The sequence below is a fragment of the Dryas octopetala genome, chromosome 7 (assembly GCF_963921425.1).
Source record: "Dryas octopetala chromosome 7, drDryOcto1.1, whole genome shotgun sequence".
Classification (NCBI taxonomy): Eukaryota; Viridiplantae; Streptophyta; class Magnoliopsida; order Rosales; family Rosaceae; genus Dryas; species Dryas octopetala.
This window is the reverse complement of record NC_141372.1, coordinates 15,411,560-15,433,014: the sequence shown is the minus strand read 5'-3', so window position 1 is coordinate 15,433,014 and position 21,455 is coordinate 15,411,560. Positions and strand designations below refer to the sequence as shown.

Sequence of the window (21,455 nt, the reverse complement as noted above, 5' to 3'; positions counted from 1 at the left end):
GGGGCATATTCTCTTTGTCCTAGAGGGGTATCCTAGTATTACTAAGGATAGGAATGAGGAGCTGTAAAAAGGAATTTTGCTTTATTTTGCAAAAATCAGAAATGGGGAAGATGATGAATAGTGCTGATGTGTGTAGGTGTGTGGCGTGAATGGCAAAGAAGCAATTAGATCTGATTGATACAGTAGGGGAACCAAGCCATGTGCAATGCACATGCATGTTTAGTAAAAAACAGAACATGGGCTTTCAATGAAATGAGCTTTAAAAGAAAAACCCGAAATGGCCCCATTGTAGTGACTGTGACTTAAGTATCAACCACTGTACGTGAAAAACATTGTTCTTTATGTTCAGTGAATGACTAGTCAAATAGACAAAAAACTGTTATTTTCATGAAATGAATGAAGTGCAGTATACCTTGAGTCTTTGTTCATTCTTGACTTCTTCAATACACTTGATCTTGTCCTTAATCTAGCCTAGAGCTTGTGAGTGATTAAATAAAAATAAATACAATGGTTTTGACAAGGAAAATAGCCAATATAACAAATCCTAGAAACTAACAATCTCCCCCTTTGGCTTTCCTTGAGAAAACATCAACCCATTCACCTCACAAGACTCTCAACACTCAGCCCAACACTATGTTATAATGTACCTGCAAGAAGAAGTACTTGCACAACACAAAATATGATAGTACAGCAACCAACACAGCATGCAATGTAGAGTAAACAAATACATTCTCCCCCTTTTTGTCATGGAAAGACAAAAGGACATGCATAAAAAATAGGAGTGAAGTTAAAGAGCACAGAAAGTTGGAGAAATATTCAAGAGAAAATTACATGCTTAAAAAGTAACTTCCACAAAAGACTAACTCCCCCTAAGTTCTAACTCCCCCTAAATTCGAACTCCCCCTAGGACTGATAACCGGCAGCAGCAGTAGCAGCGTCTCTGTACCGGGCTTGCAGAATATAGACATATAATATGAGGGGCAGCTAGAGAAGAAAATAGGCATGCAAAAAAGATTGAAATGCCCTTTAATGAACAGTAACCCAAAGAGCTGAATGGTTGTGTTAAAATGACTATATGTGACGACTGCAGACTAGTCAAAATGGACAAAGTTCGTACAGAACAGAACTGGGACATAAAGCAGTCATGGAATTTGACGAAAAGATAGAGGAATCCTAGAAGAGTTGGAAGCAATGACACACAAGGAATAAATCTATGAGTTAGATGTGCTTCAGGAATTTTATCTTTAAAAAAAATTTGACAAAACAACAAACACAATTGAAAAGAATTAACCATCAAAGTCAACACTCTAATAGATATGGAAAATGAAAATTGCAAAATTTTGTGCAAGAAAATAAGCGTATTTGGGAAATAGGGAGGTCAATGCTAGCATTCAAGACTTGTTCAAGATGGAAAAACAATGTCAAAGACAACCAAAGAGGTTGAATAAGTTTCATCCACAAAAAGAGATTAGAATTTAACCACTCAAGAGAATTTCTAATTTGGGAACAAATCTTGAAAGCAAAGTTTTTCAACTCATGACAATGGCTATGAGAAAATTATTTTCATTTGTTTTGTTTAGGCACATCCCAAGTTAAGTGCAATGATTTGGTCCAATTTTGCGACTCTTTACCCTAGAACACCATAAAAACACCTTATTTCTCCCTAGGCCGTGACTTCTTTGGTCACACTTCTTTTTTTTTTGTTATTTTTGTATGGTGCACATTTGTTCAAATGAGGAAAGTTTAGCTGAAGATGGGTCAAAAAGTAGTAATTATATTGAAAGGCTAAATTGCATCCTCAAACAAATTGTCTTTGAAAAGCATTTAACAAGTTTGATTGACTATGACAAAGTGTTAAATAGAAAAAAAATCTCAAGGCTAACATTTGACAAGAATGAGGGATTATGCTTATTGACATGACTCATGTTATGCAAGAACCTTTTTGAATATCAAAGAGAGTGTGACAAATAATGTTAAGACCTTTCAAAGTGGTTATTTTCTTTAAAAGAAAAACTACTTAACCAAATAAAATAAACTTAAACAATGAAGCACATTTAACTACAAGGAATTATGCATGTGTACAAATGCCAATTGACTTCCGAAGACTAATGTGCTTTGGATTCTCTAAAGCCTTTGTAAAGATGTCTGCAAGTTGCTGTTCGGAAGGAACAAAAGTCAAAGTAAGAGTTCCACTCTCCACAAGATCTCTAATGAAATGATGTCTTATGTCAATATGCTTGGTTCTAGTATGTTGCACCGGGTTCTTGGAGATATCTATAGCACTCATGTTATCACAATAGATGAGAAAGGTTTTCTCATCAATTCCATAATCGGCTAACATTTGTCTCATCCAAATGAGTTGTGTACAACAACTCCCTGCTGCTATGTATTCAGCTTCAGCAGTCGACAAAGAGACAGAATTCTGCTTCTTGCTATGCCAAGACACTAAGTTATTCCCAACATAGAAAGCACCACCCGAGGTGCTCTTCAAATCAACACTACACCCAGTCCAATCGGAGTCACTAAATCCAACCAATTTAGTGTTGGTATCATGGGTATACCACAACCCATAGTCAAGAGTCCCACTTACATATTTGATGATCCTTTTTGTTGCAAACAAATGAGATTCTTTGGGATCACTTTGGAACCTAGCACACACTCCTACCGCAAACGATATGTCCGGTCTACTAGCTGTGAGATAGAGGAGACTTCCTATCATGCTTCTATACAAGGTTTGATTCACTTGCTTACCACTTGGATTCCTATGAAGTTTGGATCTTTTACTCATTGGAGTAGTAGCCACTTTGGAAGACTCAAGCCCAAACTTTTTGACCAAATTTCTAGCATACTTAGATTGGGAGATAAATATCCCACTATCTACTTGCTTAACTTGCAGCTCTAAAAAGAAATTCATTTCACCAACTAGACTCATTTCAAATTCACTAGACATTACATCAATGAATCTCTTAACATGAAAATTTGAAGTTGACCCAAAGACAATATCATCCACATAAACTTGAGCAATCAAGACATCATTTTTTAACCTTTTTACAAATAGGGTCTTGTCAACCGACCCTCTTTGATACCCATTGAACAACAAGTGATGAGAGAGTCTCTCATACCAAGCTCTTGGAGCTTGCTTCAGCCCATACAAGGCTTTCCTCAATTTATAAACAACATCTCTCATGTGAGGATCCTCAAAACCTTTTGGTTGTTCCACAAAAACTTCCTCATTCAAGTAACCATTTAAAAATGCCGTTTTAACATCCATTTGATACAATTTGAACTTAAGATGACATGCAATGGCACAAAGTAACCTAACGGACTCAAGTCTAGCAACGGGTGCAAAAGTCTCATCAAAATGAATACCCTCTAATTGAGAGTACCCTTGAGCAACAAGCCTAGCCTTGTTTCTAACTACATTCCCAAATTCATCAGATTTATTTTTGAAGATCCATTTGGTTCCAATGACATTTGTGTTGGCTAGTCTTTCTACAAGAGTCCACACTTGGTTTCTCTCAAATTGGTTTAATTCCTCATGCATTGCACTCACCCATTCCTCATGATTGAGTGCTTCTTTGACATTTTTAGGTTCAACAATGGACACATAGCACACATGAGCAAGTTCATTTGCCATTTGTTTTCTAGTCCTAACTGGCTGGTCTAAAGAACCTAGAATTACATCTTCACCATGGTTACATCTCACCCATCTTGGTTTTTCAGATCTGTCACTCAAGGTTTTGTCATTTTGTTCGCTCTCTGACTTATCAAACTCAACATTTTTTGAGTCATCAGTAGGTTCATCACTGCCTGACTTGGACTCTTCTTTAACCAAATTATCCTCTTTAGGATTAGATTGTGGGAACAATCCATCCTTATCTGCAACCATTTCAATAGATGCATCATGATCATCTATTTTCACATTTATGGACTCCATCATAGAATTTGTTCGCAAATTGAAAACTCTGAAAGCTCTACTGTTGAATTAATAGCCTAAAAACAGACCCTCATCACTCTTAGACTCAAATTTCCCCAAATGTTCTCTATCCCTAAGGATGTAACATGCACTCCCAAACACTCTAAAGTGTGTAACCTTAGGTTTCCTACCCTTCCACAGTTCATAGGGAGTCTTTTTTGTTCCCGGCCTAAGGTAGACTCTATTTATGATGTAACATGCTGTGTTTACCGCCTCAGCCCAGAAATGTTTAGCAAGATTTTTGCTATTCAACATCACTCTTGCCATCTCAATCAAAACCCTATTCTTTCTCTCAACGATTCCATTTTATTGGGGTGTTATTGGAGCTGAAAATTCATGTTTGATGCCCATTTGACAACAAAACTCATCGAATTGAGAGTTTTCAAACTCAGTTCCATGGTCTGATCTAATTCTGGACAGGGTTGACAGAGTTGACATACCTTCACTTTTCAGCAGTTTCACAATCTTGACAAAATGATGAAAGGTCTCCGACTTGTCCTTAAGAAATGACACCCAAGTGTACCTAGAAAAATCATCTACCATGACTAGAATGTATTTCTTTCCACCTATTGACAAGGTTTGGACAGGACCAACTAAATCCAAGTGAATTAGTTCAAGTGTCCTAGAGGTGCCTATGTCTTTGACTCTTTTGTGTGGTTCTTTGGTTTGTTTCCCCATTTGACATGGACCCCAAATAAAAGTTTCGGGCTTTCCTATCTTTGGTAGACCTCTAACAACCTCATGCTTAGACAACTTGTAAAGGTCATGAACATTAATGTGACCAAGTCTTTGATGCCAAAGAGAGCTAGTGTCATCAATAACTCTATTGCAAGTATTCTCAATTTTTCCAACATTGCCATCAAACACATAGCAATCATCCCTAGACCTAGGGGCATTCAAGATCTCCCTTCCTTGGGAGTCAACAATTCTACATCCACTCTTGGACATACACACTTCACCACCCCATTCATCACAAAGTTGGCTAATACTAAGCAAATTAGAATTCAGCCCATCAACAAATCTTACATTTTTCAATTCGGGTATACCGGGAATGTGTACAACCCCTTTTCCACTCACATAGGACTTCTCTCCTCCTCTAAAAGTCACACTACCACCATCATAAGGAGCAAGTGAGGTAAAGACCTCCTTATCTCCCGTCATATGTTTGGAACACCCACTATCTAGGTACCAAACGTTCCTCTTAGTGGCTTAAAAAGCATTCAAGGTTACTAGACATTTAGTGGAGCTCTTCACAACCTATCTTTGATGTGGACTTGGCTTATTTTTGGGAAGTGGGGTGACAAGTAAGGCAATTTTGATTACCTCTTTGAGTAGATTGTTCACTTGCTCTTGTAGAGAAATATTTCTCTTTGGTTCACTTGATTTCTTTCCTCTAAGTTTGTTGCAATTTGGTCTAATGTGATCCTTGACATGACAATAATGACAAACCGGGACAAACTTTGTTTTTCTAAGTGAAGTAGAACAATCAATTTTTGTGACACTTGATGTAGCTTGACTTGACTTAGAATGAGATGCATTTTGACCAATGTCAATGAAACCTAGACCCTTTTTGACACCATGATCAGATTTTGACTTGACAAAAGTGGTCTTTGTGTTAGATACACTAGGACTATTTTCACTAAAACCCAAACCGGTCTTGTCACCATGATGCTTTCCAATCCTAAGCATCCTATCAACCTTTTCAGCCCCAATGGTGAGCTCAACAATGCTCTCATTTGCTTCATGTACTTCTTTTTGAAGTTTCTCATTCAAAGATTTAAAGTAGATGTTGCTCTCCTTGAGCACTTTGATTTGACTCTCAAAATTTTGTTTCAAGATAGCCACACTTTCTAATTCACTCTCTAATGACTCAATCTTATCACAAAATTTCAATTTAGCATTCTTTAGTTTCTGATTTTCTTCCTTTATGCTAAGAGTTTCGGTGAAAAGTAAGTCATACTTATCACAAAGTGCAGTGTAAGACTCATCATCAGGAGCAGATTCTGAGTCAGACCCACCATCAACTTGTTCAATCTCCTTGATTGATGCAACAAATGCAACTTCATCACCCTCAATATCGAAAGAAGACTCACAATCATTTGCATCCTCACTCTCACTATCACTCCAAGTGATTTTCATGGCTTTATTCTCACTTGAAGAATAATTATTTCTATTATTTGCACATTCAATTGCTATGTGACCTATTCCACCACAAGTGTAACATTTCACATCTCTCTTGATTGTTCTTCCTTCCTTAAAGTTAGACTTCCTCTCTTGTTTTCTCTCAAATGAATTCTCTCCTTGAGGTTTGAATTTGAACTCCTTAAAGTTGTTACCACTAGTCCTAGCTTCTCTCCCTTTATTTCTAAGAATTCGTCTAAATCTTTTGACAAAAAGGGCAACCTCATCATCGGACATGGATGATTTTTCACTCAAGTTTTCACTCATCTCTTTGACACTTTGCAAAGCAATATCCTTTGACTTCTTGCTGTCCCTTTCATCCATTTCAAGTTCCATCTCAAAAGTTTTAAGCTTTCCTACCAATTTACCAATTTTGAGTTCATCCAAATTTTGGACTTCTTGTATTGCATGTTTCTTAGATTGAAATCTCTTAGGTAGAGATCTAAGAACCTTTTGGACAATGGTAGACTCCTCATAAGGTTTACCTAGGGACATGGCTTCATTTGTGAGGGCTTCCAACCTTTCATAGAACTCGGAAAATGACTCGGACTCTTTCATCCTAATTTCTTCAAATTTGGCATGTACCATTTGAAGCTTAAGTGACCTAACTTGTTTGTCCCCTTCATGAACAACCCTAAGTTTGTTCCAAGCTTGCCTAGCCGTGACACAATGTTGTATGTGTGCAAATTGTGAGGAAGATAGTGCAGTGACAATAGCATTTCTAGCCTTCTTGTTGGAGCTAGAGGCCGTGACTTCGGCTAAAGACCATTCGGACCTAGGCTTAGGAGTTTCAATCCCATCAACAGTTCGTGTGGGAGGAGTCCACTCAACAGTGAGATACTCATATGCCAACTCGTCATAGGCATCAACAAAAATTTCAAATTTTTCTCTCCAAGCAGCGTAGTTGCTGCCATCAAAGAATGGAGGAGAGTTGCAAGATCCTGCAACACGATTTCTTTCCATCTAGACACACCTAGAAAATAGACAACACCCTAAGATCTCTCTATTTGCTTTTAGAGTAGCGCTCTGATACCAATTGAAAGTTTAATTTAGGTGATCTATTCACTTAATAAACTTGATTAATTTCACTTTCAATGATCGGACCCCAATTTTTGATTTATCTGATCATTCAGGAACTAGTCAAACAAACACAACTCAGACGATTCAGTAACGAAAATATGAAACTCTAGATTGACTTCTAAAAACCAAAAATCACTTTTGTAAACAACACAAATCAAACACACCAAAGGATCAAGTGACATCCTATACACTCAGAGGACCCATCACAGTAGGCATCCCAGTGTTATCCACAACTACAGTGGTGTGTGATTAGCTAGACAGTTATATAAGTCATATATCAATTTCAAGCATATAGCTACTCTACAGATTTGTGTTTAAAAGTTGAGTGAGTCAGTAAGCATAACAACACAAAAAGGGAAGACGAATGCACACAAGATGTTTACCCAGAAAAACCACAAAGGGTAAAACTGGGGGTCTTTTTCAGCTGACCGGGCAATCCACTATAGAGGAGGTTCAATACAAAGGGAGCATACAGCACACAAGCTCAATCACTAAGTCCTAAACTAAGTGGCAGCTTTCTTACCCCTTTGTGCAACTTCCATAAGCAAGGCAATCGGTCATTCATGAAGAAGGCAGCTCCAACTCTAAGCTCATCAACCCATAGCACCAATTCGCACCAAGCCCAGTAGATTCATCAATGTATGAACATGATATGCCAATGTTGGATTATTAAAAAGAAGATCAACCTTCTCAGGCTAGAGGCATGAAAAAGTTGATATTGAATCCTTCAACTAAAATCTAAAATGAATGTGTTTGAAGAATATATGAAAAGATTTAAACACTCAAACCCATTTAGAATTTTAGATGAAACAAACAAGTTCAGAAAATCTTTTTGATTTTGAAGAATTAAATGAACATTTTCTGACTTGATAAAATTGAGCACTCACCCTGAAAAATACCCAGGCATGAAACACGAAAATACCCACACAAAATGCTCATAGACACACCCGAAAAGATCTGAACAGAATATATAATATACCCGTACACACACACACAACTTTCATGTTTACCCGAGCCACGTGGAAGCCAATCAATGACTGTCCACAAGAGACGAATGAGGGGCATATTCTCTTTGTCCTAGAGGGGTATCCTAGTATTACTAAGGATAGGAATGAGGAGCTGTAAAAAGGAATTTTGCTTTATTTTGCAAAAATCAGAAATGGGGAAGATGATGAATAGTGCTGATGTGTGTAGGTGTGTGGCGTGAATGGCAAAGAAGCAATTAGATCTGATTGATACAGTAGGGGAACCAAGCCATGTGCAATGCACATGCATGTTTAGTAAAAAACAGAACATGGGCTTTCAATGAAATGGGCTTTAAAAGAAAAACCCGAAATGGCCCCACTGTAGTGACTGTGACTTAAGTATCAACCACTGTACGTGAAAAACATTGTTCTTTATGTTCAGTGAATGACTAGTCAAATAGACAAAAAACTGTTATTTTCATGAAATGAATGAAGTGCAGTATACCTTGAGTCTTTGTTCATTCTTGACTTCTTCAATACACTTGATCTTGTCCTTAATTTAGCCTAGAGCTTGTGAGTGATTAAATAAAAATAAATACAATGGTTTTGACAAGGAAAATAGCCAATATAACAAATCCTAGAAACTAACAGATAGTGCAGTGACAATAGCATTTCTAGCCTTCTTGTTGGAGCTAGAGGCCGTGACTTCGGCTAAAGACCATTCGGACCTAGGCTTAGGAATTTCAATCCCATCAACAGTTCGAGTAAGAGGAATCCACTCAACAGTGAGATACTCATATGCCAACTCGTCATAGGCATCAAGGAAAATTTCAAATTTCTCTCTCCAAGCAGAGTAGCTGCTACCATCAAAGAATGGAGGAGAGTTGCAAGACCCTGCAACACGATCTCTTTCCATGTAGACACACCTAGAAGACAAACAACACCCTAGGATCTGTCTATTTGCTTTTAGAGTAGCGCTCTGATACCAATTGAAAGTTTGTATTAGGTGATCTATTCACTTAATAAACTTGATTAATTTCACTTTCAGTGATCGGACCCCAATTTTTGATTTATGTGATCATTCAGGAACTAGTCAAACAGACACAACTCAGACGATTCAGTAACTAAAATCTGAAACTCCAGATTGACTTCTAAAACCAAAAATCACTTTTGTAAATAACACAAATCAAACACACCAAAGGATCAAGTGACATCCTATACACTCAGAGGACCCATCACAGTAGGCATCCCAGTGTTATCCACAACTACAGTGGTGTGTGATTAGCTAGACAGTTCTATATGACATATATCAATTTCAAGCATATAGCTACAGTGCATATTTGTGTTTAAAAGTTGAGTGAGTCAGTAAGCATAACAACACAAAAAGGGAGACGAATGCACACAAGATGTTCACCCATAAAAACCAAAAAGGGTAAAAACTAGGGGTCTTTTTCAGCTGACCGGGCAATCCACTATAGAAGAGGTTCAATACAAAGGGAGCATACAGCACACAAGCTCAATCACTAGGTCCTAAACTAAGTGGCAGCTTCTTACCCCTTTGTGCAACTTCCATAAGCAAGACAATCGGTCATTCATGAAGAAGGCAGCTTCAACTCCAAGCTCATCAACCCATGGCACCAGTTCACACCAAGCCCATCAGATTCTTCAATGTATGAACATGATATGCAAATTTGGATTCTATAAAAATCAGCTTTCTCAAGCAAGAGACATGAAAAGGCTAATGGAGAATCCTTCAACTAAAAAGCTAAATGAATGTGTTTGAAGATATATGAAAAGATTTAAACAACACTCAAACCCATTCAGATTTTAGATGAAAAAACAAGTTAAGAAAATCATTTAGTTTTTGAAAATCAAAAGCATTTTCTTACTTGATAAAAGATGAGCACTCACCCAAAATACCCAGCCATAAACACACGAAATGCACATGGAAAATATGCTCATCAACACTGACGAAAAAGTCTGAACGGATCCCACATATACCCGTACATCACACACACCATTTTCATATATGTTTGCCCAAGCCACGTGGAAACCATTCAATGGCTGTCTACAAGAGACAGAAAAAGAGCATATTCCTTTTGTCCTAGAGGGGTATCCTAGTATTGCTAAGGATAGGAATGAGGAGCTGTAAAAACAAATATTGCTTTATTTTGCAAAAATCAGAAATGGAGAAGATGATGAACAGTGCTGTGGTGTGTAAGTGTGTGGCGTGAATGAGATGCAATCAGATCTGATTGCTGCAGTGGGGGAACCAAGTCATGTGCAATGCACATGCATGTTTAGTAAAGACAGAAAATGGGCTTTCAATGAAATGGGCTTTAATAAGCAAAACCCGAAATGGCCCCACTACAGTGACTGTTACTTAAGTATCAGCCACTGTACGTGAAAAAACATTGTTCTTTATAACTAGTCAAAAGTACAAAAAAATGTTATTTTCCTGAAATGAATGAAGTGCAGTATACCTTGAGTCTTTGTTCATTCTTGACTTCTTCAATACAACTGATCTTGTCCTTAATCTAGCCTAGAGCTTGTGAGTGATTAAATAAAAATAAATACAATGGTTTTGACAAGGAAAATAGCCAATATAACAAATCCTAGAAACTAACAAGGTTGTATTTGGAAAAGGAGCAATCTTCGAAGACATGGGTTTGGGGGCTTCGGGATTTGCTTTTTTGTTGTTGGGTTTGATCTCGGAAATCGATGAAGGTGATGGTGGAGGACTCGGCCTGAGCTAAGAAGGCGTCGTCCAGTACTGGTCCTTGTTGTTGTGGTGGATTAGGAGGTGGTAGAGGTGGAGCAGCCATGACTGGGTCAAAATTGTGAGGTGGGTTGAGCTCGGAGATCATGCTCTCCAGCCATGTGGATAGATCCGACGGGTTGTAGTGAATGGTATTGGACGCAAGGTGTGAGAAGGGGCTGGGTGGCAGAGGGAGGGAGGGAGGGAGGGAGGGGGCTGGGTAGGGAAGTGAAGTCGGGCAGGGGGGCTGGTTTTTTTTTTTTGTCTTTTTTTTTTCTTTCTAATTAATATAATTTTAATGGGTTTTTTTATTTTTTTATTAATTTTTGTACAAGTGGCTATTTTTAAATGCCAAGTCAATATTTAATGGTGGGGTCCACATATGCCACGTCAGCGCCAACTCAGCAGATAACGGTCAGACTAACGGAGGTACTTAGTTGACGAAATATTGAAGTTGATGTACCCGAATGAAAGTTTTTGAACATGAGGTACCCAGTTGATAAGTGATGTATAGTTGAGGTATATATATGTAATTAACCCTTAAATTTTTAATACCCTGAAATTAAAAAATGCAAATATTGAAAGCATGTCTGAGGTTTGAACACAGCTCACAAGAGGGAGGGAGCTAACATCTTACCACTAAATATATTTATAACAATACTAGGTAATAAACTGACAACTTCCATTTAGGTCTTTTAATTTTATAATTTACTGACTAAAGTCTTATAGCTTTTAAAATTCTAACTAAAGTCCAATAATATTGTAACCATTCCATGTTATATAATATTGGTTCCTTATTTTCTATTTTTTTCATACATACTAGGTGCAGAGCGCTTGGCGGCCATTTTCGAGTGTTCGACAGTGCATTTTTACTTGTTCCTCAAGCCCTGGTTTGTCGGCTTTACATTAGGTTTTAACTCTGAGATTTGCTCAAAATCTCATAGTTAAAACCTAACATGCAGCCTCCACAAACCTCATTCTATATACTCTAAGAAGGTATGAAGTGAATCCATACCCTATATCCTCATAAAAAAATAATGACATATTTGTTTGACAAGGCAATGGTCAAAGACTCAAAGGGCTTTATTTAGAAAAAATAAAGGATTTATTTGGGAAAAAAAAAAAGCCATAAGGTTTTTTTCCAAATAAAAAATATTAGTAGGACTAAACTCTAATTTTTTAGATGATTATTATTCATTAGTTAAAACATTAAAACATTAAAACCCTATAACTTGTCTTCCTAAGTTTTGCGCCGCCACATCTCTCTCTCTGTCTCTCTCTCTCTCTCTCTCTCTCTCTCTCTCTCTCTCTCTCTCTCGATCCCTCTCTCTATATATCTCTCTCTCCTCACTATCCCTCTATTTCTCTCTTTCTCCAATTTCTGTCTCTAGCGTCTCCGTCGTGATTTTTCAGAACGCAGGCATTGCATTTCTTCTTCTTTCTCTCTCTCTCTCTCTCTCTCTCTCTCTCTCTCTCTCTCTCTCTCTCTCTCTCTCACCGATGGCAGATCTCGGGCCTCATGAGATCTCTGCTCTTTTCTCTCTCGCCTTTGTCTAAAATGTAAAAACGAAAGCGAATTGCACCGAATCGGTAACATCGGTTGATCTTGTCGATTGAAGGGGTCTCCGGTTCGGTTTCGGTCGCCGTTCTTCCAATACCGACATCATCGGTTTGGTTATCTGTTTTAGCCACACGGTTCTGAAACCGAACCGTGCATGCCCACCCCAGTTTTAAATCACGTGACTGATTAACATGGGAAGTAACCGTTTATTCCCTCTATTCCGGTAAATCATGGCTCATCTATATATATACTTATTGTCAATTTTCATCAAAACACATAATGGTGAAACAAAAGTTATATGTACATAATTGTCTGATATATTATTCTTCCCACTTAGCAGTTATATATATATATATATTATATATACACAAATTCTCTCTGGGTATTTCTATGACATTTTGTCGTTTTTTAGGCTATTTTTTACAAGGTTCAACGTGTTAGGGTATTGCCCAAAACTCGAGAGTTAAAACCTAGATTCTAACCGAGGAAATGAACTCAAAATCATGAGAGTTAAAACCAAGGAATAGGTCTCGATTGATGATTTATACTCTAAATAATTAAATCATGCCAAGTTTAAGATCAAATGGTGAAAAAAAGTCATAAAACATATGCATCCATTCGAACGTCCTGCAGAGAGAATTTCTATTATATACAGGAGTACATATATTGCCAGCAGTTACTGAAAAAAGTTTTTTAACCAATAAAACATGACTTCTCGTGAATATCACTTGTCACTCAAATAAATAAGAGATAAAATCTATGACCCTTCTAATCAAAATAAAGAAAATGGAAAACATTATAAAACTTTACATTAACCACATATGATTGTTGTTTTACATATATGATGGTTATTTATTTATTTATGTACAGGTATGAATCCAAAATTATTGTAGAAAGTAGTTTCACTCAATTAAATCGAACAATGTTAAGTGTATCGAAGGATTTAGTTGCGATGGATTCTCACGTAAGAGAAATGCTTTCATTCTTAGAGCTCGAGTTGCTTGATGTTCGTATGGTCATTGGGATTTGGGGAATGGGGGGAAATTGGTAAGAAAACTATTGCACGAGTAGTTTTCGAAAGGATACGTGCTCAGTTTGAAGCTTACAGCTTCCTTGACAATGTTAGAGAGGAAATTGGGAAAAAAGGTTAAGTTCATTTACAAAAGCAGCTTTTTTCTGATATGTTGTTGGAAAGTAACGTACATATACAAAATATTGATGTGCAAAAGGTGATAAGGCGTAGACTATGTACCAAAAGGGTTCTTATAATTCTTGATGACGTGGATAATTAAGTTTGAACAAGTGGAAGCATTGTGTGATCCCAGTTGGTTTGGTTTAAGGAGCAGAATCATCATAACATCAAGAGATGAACATGTGTTGCGCGGATGTAGAGTAGACAAAACATATAAGGTTAAGCTATTAACTGATGATGAAGCTCTACAACTCTTTAGTTGGAAATCCTTCCAAAAAGACCAGGTTGGAGAAGTCTTTCTCAAGCTATCAAAGGATATTTTAAAATATGCTAATGGTCTTCCATTAGCTATTAAAGTTTGGGGTTTGTTTCTTTATGGTCGAAGCGCAAAACTATGGGCAAGTGAATTGGATAGACTGAAAGCAAATCCTAAAAAAGAAATTATTGATGTTTTAAAAATAAGTTTTGATGGTTTGTCAACTACAGAAAAAATGTATTTTTGGACATTGTGTGTTTCTTTAAAGGAGAGGACAAAGATCATGTAACAAGAATACTAGAAAGTAGTGGCTATAGTCCAGACATTGATATAGAAGTTCTCATGGAGAAATCTTTAGTAACTCAATATGGAAGAAAATTGTGGATGCATGATTTGATACAAGAATTGGGTTGGGAAGTTGTTCGTCAAGAATGTGGTGAAGACCCTGGAAAGCGTAGCAGGTTGTGGCTTCGTGAGGATATCATCCGTGTACTTGTAAAAAATAAGGTAAGAGAGATTCAGAGATTGGAAAACAAATTATTATTGTCTTTGTAGTTTGCTATATGAATTGTGTGCTTAACAACTTATTCTTTGTTCTTCTTTATTAGGAAACGAGTAAAGTTCAAGGCATAGTCCTCAATTTAGCAAGAAAAGATGAGGTGGTTCACTTCATTACTGATCCCTTCTCAAATATGGACAAGTTAAGATTACTCAAAATTTGGAACGGGAACTTTTCTGGAAACATCAAATGTCTTTCCGAGGAGTTGCAATTTCTGGAATGGCATGAATATCCATTCGACTATTTTCCTTCAAACTTTGAGTCAAACAAGCTTGTTGAACTCAGAATGTATTCAAGCCGCATCAAACAACTATGGAATGGAGAAAAAGTAAGATTATTAATTCTTATATATGCATTTTTAAATTCTTAACTATAGCAACCAATTATTTATTTCAAATCATATGATTATTTTTTGACTTCTTTCAGAACTGGAGCAGGCTACAATTTATCGATATGAGTTATTCCCAATACTTGATCAAGACCCCAAACTTCAGTGAGGTTCCAAATCTTGTGACTTTGGTGCTTGAAGGTTGTACAGGATTGGTTGAGGTTCACCCATCCATTGGGAATCTCAAAAAACTTACTTTGTTGAATATGAGAGACTGCAAATCTATTAAGAGCCTTCCACCTTCAATTAGTTTGGAATCTCTTAAAACTTTTACTCTCTCCGCCTGCTCAAGACTCAAGAAGTTTCCCGAAATTAAAGGAAATATGAAAAGCTTGTTGGAGCTTCATCTAGATGGGACTGCCATAGAGGAATTACCTCCATCAATTGATCACATGACTGGTCTTACTTTGTTGCATTTACGGGACTGCAAAAGCCTTTTGGATCTTCCAAGTACCATTAAATATCTGACATCTCTGAAAAGTCTCATTCTAACAGGTTGCACAAAACTTGATGGCATACCTGAGAATCTGGATTGTGTGGATCAATTTCTGGAGGAGCTTGATATAAGTGGAACTACTGTAAGAGATTTTTCTTCCATTGCAGATATGAAAAATCTAAAATATCTATCCATCCGAGGATGTGATGAAGATCTACCTTCAAAATCATGGCTTAGAAAGAGCCTTGTCTCCATGATCTTTTTGTTGCCTACTTCCTTCTTAGGTTTAAGTTCTTTGACATATCTAAATTTAAGTGATTGCAGTCTAATGGAAAGACCAAAATTTCCAGATGATCTTGGCAGCTTATTATCTTTAAAAGACTTAAATTTGAGTGATAATAATTTCACCTGCTTACCAGATGGCATCTCTCAACTCTCCAAGCTTGAATTTCTCAACTTGAGCAATTGGAGCAGGCTTCAATTACTCCCTAAGAAGCTTCCATTAAGTGTTCGACATGCGGAAGCAAAGGATTGTACTTCACTGATAGATTTTTCGAATCAGTACAGACTGTATTCTTCTGTCTTGGGAACAACTATTGTCAATACCCGCATTTCATCCATGAATCAAGAACTTTGTACTTTAAGTTGGGGCAACTTCACAAGAGGGTATAGTAGTTTTTCAGGTTGTGATGTCAGAAGAAAGTACAGTAGATTTTATGTCGAACGTTTTTTTCTTAGGTTGCAGCTAATGGATCATAGTATAAATCGCTATTGTCTGTCTTGTAACCAAAATGAAATTCCAGAGTAGTTCAGCAATACAGTTACTGGTGATTCCATAGTAATCTCAATACCTCTAAGATTGAAATCTAATAAGAAGTAGATGGGGGTTGCTGCTGTTGTCTTACTCAAGGGACCCCCTGATGTCTCTCTCATTGAATCAGATTCAGAAACTTCTAATTACTTCTGTCAGTGCAAATTGAAAACTCAAGAATTTTCAATGCAACCATTTCTCTTGAATGGCAGTAAACAGCACAACTGCATGAGTTCAATATCTCCTCCTCTTTGTATTTTCTATCAACCTTGTGTGAGCTTTCCAGAGTTGTTAAATAAATCAAGTGCAATGGAGGCTTCATTTGAAACCTACCAAGGCATTGAGGTTCAGAAATGTGGGATTCGTCTACTATATGAACAAGATGTTGCAGGGTTTATCCAAACTGCAGTGACGCAGTATTCTAGACTCCAACAGTACTGCAATCAAAACCAAGATGATGGAGACACATTTGAATCTGGGTGGTATAATCTGGTGGATAACATGTTGAGATGGTATAGAATTTAAAGTTTTTGAGAATTACTTACATTGCTTCTTATTAAAACTTGTTAAATTCATAATTGTCGACGTTTTTCTTATATTTGGTATATATTGCATTATTGCAGGGAGTCATTAATTCCAAGTTCTGAAGAAGGTTCCATAATTCTGCTGAGAAAGAACATTGAGTCATTTCTTCCAAGATACCTTGAGGTCTCTCTCTCTCTCTCTCTCTCTCTCTCTCTCTCTCTCATATTAATTATCAGTTTTTCCTGCAGGGACTAAACCATAAATGTCATGGCTATAATTATTTTGTAAATGGAAGCCCAGAGTGGTTCAACCCTAAAGTTAGGTCCTACATGTCAATAGATCTGCCACCAAATCTACGTATGTGTAAGAAGTGGATGGGATTTGCTCTATGCGTATCAGTTGAAGTGAACAGGCCTATGTTAGGAGATGTGTTGAAAATTAATGCACATTATTGGAAAATACTACAAAATTCTAGAGACTTCCTCAAAGCCCATACAAATTAAAGCTAGAATATTCCACATAGTTCTACATAATTCTAAAAGTCTAGAAGATAGCTTGATAAGAAGAAAGAGTATTCTAGATAAATCTATTAGTAACTATCTTAACTAGACAAGTCTAAGAATTTGTGGAATTATCTAGAATATATGATAAACATGTGGATAATAGATGTTCTAGAGAAGTCAAGTAGGTTCATCTACTCTCTATATATATAGCATGTACCCATATCTAAGTGTAAGCAAGAGGCAATGCTAAAAGCCACTACTTCTAAGTCATATTGTCCTAGACATCTACTAAAGCCTTGTATTCCTCCTCTACTTCTAAATAAAATTGTCCTATTTCTAACTAAGGTCTCCACTCCACTCTAATACTTTTCACCCAAGTTTCTCATATCAAACATAAGTAGCTAATAGAAGCTTACACAAGCCATTAGCTACAAGTGTCCTAAACACCCTCTAAATCTCTAACAAGATGATTATCATGTTTTTTGTCGACTCCAAATGGGTAAATATCCTGATCATGAGATAGGTTTAGTTCTGTCGCTAAATAGAATATCAGCTGTCAAACCTCAACTTTTAGTTACTTACATACCGCGGGCAATGATGAATGTTGACTGGTTCACTCACGAATCATCAAGAAAAATCTGCGCTTCCTTTAAAACCAATAGTCCTGATGTAAAGGTTCAAATGTGTGGGCTCCGTATTTTGTACCACCAAAATTTACAACAGTTTGTCCAGGCAATCACCCAATGTATATTACGCAGCTCAGATATTTCCTTTGATGATTATAATAAATTGCTGGTAACAGATTGGTTAAATTTCATAAAGTTGGAAAGTCGTGAATTGGATTTGGATGCTGGAAAAGAAAATTATACTTCTGGAGAAAATGTCTCAAGTCAGCTAACGGCAGAGGAATGTGAAAGTGATTTTAGATATATGGTCTCTCTCTCTCTCTCTCTCTCTCTCTCTCTCTCTCTCTCTCTCCCTCTCTCTCTCTCATATTAGAATTTGATCTCTCGAGAAATTAATATCTCACATTTGAATTTTTTCTTTATTTACAAACAGTTCTCGTCTGCTAAACACTTTGGACATACGTTCACTGGAACTGAAATTCCCAAGTGGTTCATGCATTTGAACAAAGACAACTATGCGCGAATCCAAGTGCTTCCAAATTTGTTCAATGATGATGATTGGATAGGGATTGCTGTCTGTGTTTCTGTATCGATGCACAAACATCCAAGCGTCGTCATTCTCAACAATCCTGATTTAGAGTTTACTCATGGGTTTATTTGTACTCTGGACACCAATGTTTCTTGTGGCGGTGAACTCCTTTATGGGTGCCATATAATTAAACTGATGGGGATGCATGCATGCGATATCATTCGGTTCATATACATAGCACGTACTGAATTTCCTCAATCGTGGAATCAATGTAATCGCATTGGTGCAACTGTTGAATCCAATAACCCAGTTGGCTTAGGAGTTCGTGAATGTGCCCTACGTCTAGTGTTCAAGGAGGATGTGGAAGAGCTTGTACAAACATTGACCCTCCGCAACAGTCTGTCCTGCACACAATTAGCAGAGTATTTATGGTAATCAATATATAACACCGGAACCTATGAAAGAATATTAGTTAAGAAAGCTTAGTGATCTCAAAATGAAGTACAAGCTAGGGCAGACGTACGTGGGAGTTGTAACTTGTAAGTAGCCTTTTACCTTTCTCATTAGATCAAATTTTGTTACTTTTAATTTGGGCTAGTGCAATAGCTTGTTTGATATTTCCTTTTGCTTGTTGCACACGTACATGATATTACTCAGTGATTATCAAAGTCATTAAGTCATTGGCACGGAAGTATGATCGCATTGAAAGGTGACAAGGAAGAAGAGTTAGAAATCGATATTGCATGGTTGACTTGTATTGTTTAACCAGTACTGGCTGCCTTCCCAGTGGGGAAGAGAAACAATTCCTTTCTCTAGTACCTATTACAGATTGTGCTAGATATTTTCTTATGCTAAATTCGTTGCTTTATTAATTATTTGGTTATAAGAATATCATTTGTTTTCATACTTGACAGATTGTATGTTATTTATTCTCTTACTTAAGGAGGGATAATTTAAGTGTTTAACCATTGAGTAGTGCTTCTATGAAACTTGGAAGACTGCATGTATATATAGTGAAGAGCTCTATCATTTTGAAGTATAATATATAATCTTTTTTTCTCTATCACGTTATAACTCTTGATCATTTCAATTCAAAATCTCATATACCCCTTCTGTTTAGACTAGTATAGCTTTTCTATGTGCTGTTTAAGTTGTGCATGCAAGGTCTATTTTAGTTTTTTCCTTAGATGATCAAGCCAGGTCACGCCACCACACTTTGTTTATTCAATCTCAAAAGTATATTTTATTTTAGTGCATATTCTACTGCGAACCCAAGGACATCTTTGCTTTGTTATTTGTTGAGTGTACAAATGTGTATTTGTTGGGGTGTTGTGGTGTTTTGCTGAGGAAAGAGAAGTGAAGAGGAGAAGAAATTGTGATGTTGCAGAGGAAAATTTCTGACAAAAAAAAAAAAAAAAAATAGAGCTTTACATATCTGCAATTGTCAAATTATTAACTGGAGCCACAACACTATAGTACATTGGGCACATCTCATCTTATTTGGCCACATATATTTTGAGGACAAAAAGGTTCTCATATTGTTCTTGATTAATTTCTAAAGCTATTTGGTGAATATTTTTGGTTGGTGAATTTGTCATATTTTGAGTAGGGATTGTAGAGAATTTTTACCGTTGGCTGGTTTTTTCCTATTTTGCCCTCACCAATTGTTTTCAACACCTAGTTATTTAGGATTAAATATAAAGTGATCTGCTTGATCTTTCTAAATTGCTTGGATAATTTGATGATTGTAAAGGTTAATTATGCGCACACCCTTAAGTCGTTTATCCTCATTTCATAACTTATGAGGTCAGAAAATACAATGGCATCCTCGAGGTTTTAAATCATTTTTACATAATCTCGTCTATTGAAATTCCTCAAAAAAGTATTAGCATCAATATAAAAACACTTAAGGATTAATTTACACAGACACATTCTATCGTACTTTTATATAACTCCTAAGATTCCATACATTACAGTAAGACCACTGGTTTTAACATGTATTTAATTTAACACAATTCCTTAATCAAAACAAACGTGATTTAACAAAACCATAATATCTTTCTAAGAAAACAATTCCAAAACAACCTCACAAATGTCAATGTAAATATATTTAATTGGCAAGTTTCTAAGACAAACCTATCTTCGTAAACATTAGATAAGTTAGAGTTTGTGCATCTATGTTTAGTCTAAGTTGGTGAAGATTATCAAGTTTAGTCATGGGTGATCGATGCGCTCAAATGTTTTAAGCTCAGATGGTGGTGCTCGAGTTCATCTCCATCCTAGATGAGGTAAGTTAGTGATCATGTATTCATATGTGTCATCATTGTGGTTTATTTGATTTTTACTGAAAAAAGGCCACGTTTTATACAATTTGGTAATTCTAGTTTAAACTTTCATTAAAACTTATTTGGGAGTTACTTTTCTATAGACACTATATTTTAAACACATAATCAATTCATGGAAAAAGAAAAAGAAAAAAGAAAGCCCATAATCAATTAATCATGTGAAAATATGACAAATTCACCAACCAAAAATATTCACCAAATAATCAATATATGTTGCCAAATAAGATGAGACGTGTTATTTTTAAAATTTTTTAACCCAATAACCAAACACTATGTTTTCTTGTTAACCCCAAAGCTTCCCTCCTTCTCCCCCCGTCCTCTCTTCTCTGCTCCCCAATCTACTATAGTGCTATGCTCCAATTAATAATTTGACAATTGCAGATATGTAAAGCTCTCTTTTTTGGGCTGTTGCTTCTTCTTTTCTTCTTTCTATTATTTGGGCTTTTAACTTCAAAAACCTACAAAACACAAATAAAACTAATCAATAATAAAATTAAAAATTCATAATATTAAAACTAATAAAATAAATACAAACATAATATAATCTAGAAAATAAAATGAAAACCCATAAAACTAAGTAAATAACTAGATAATTAAAATAAGAAGTAAAATACTAAAAAAATGCTAAAAGACATGGGCAAAAAATGTATGAATTTAAAGATAAAAATTATAAATAAAATGAGCTCAACACTAGCCCAAATTAAAAGTAACAAAATTTGAAATACTTTTGTACTTCATTTTGATATCACTAAGCTTTCTTAACT

General features: G+C 36.3%; 1 pseudogene; it reads left to right on the top strand.

Annotated features, from left to right (window-relative positions):
* Positions 1 to 18,781, top strand: part of LOC147280031 (TMV resistance protein N-like) — a 44,026-nt pseudogene extending 25,245 nt beyond the window's left edge.
* Positions 18,782 to 21,455: the final 2,674 nt, after the last annotated feature.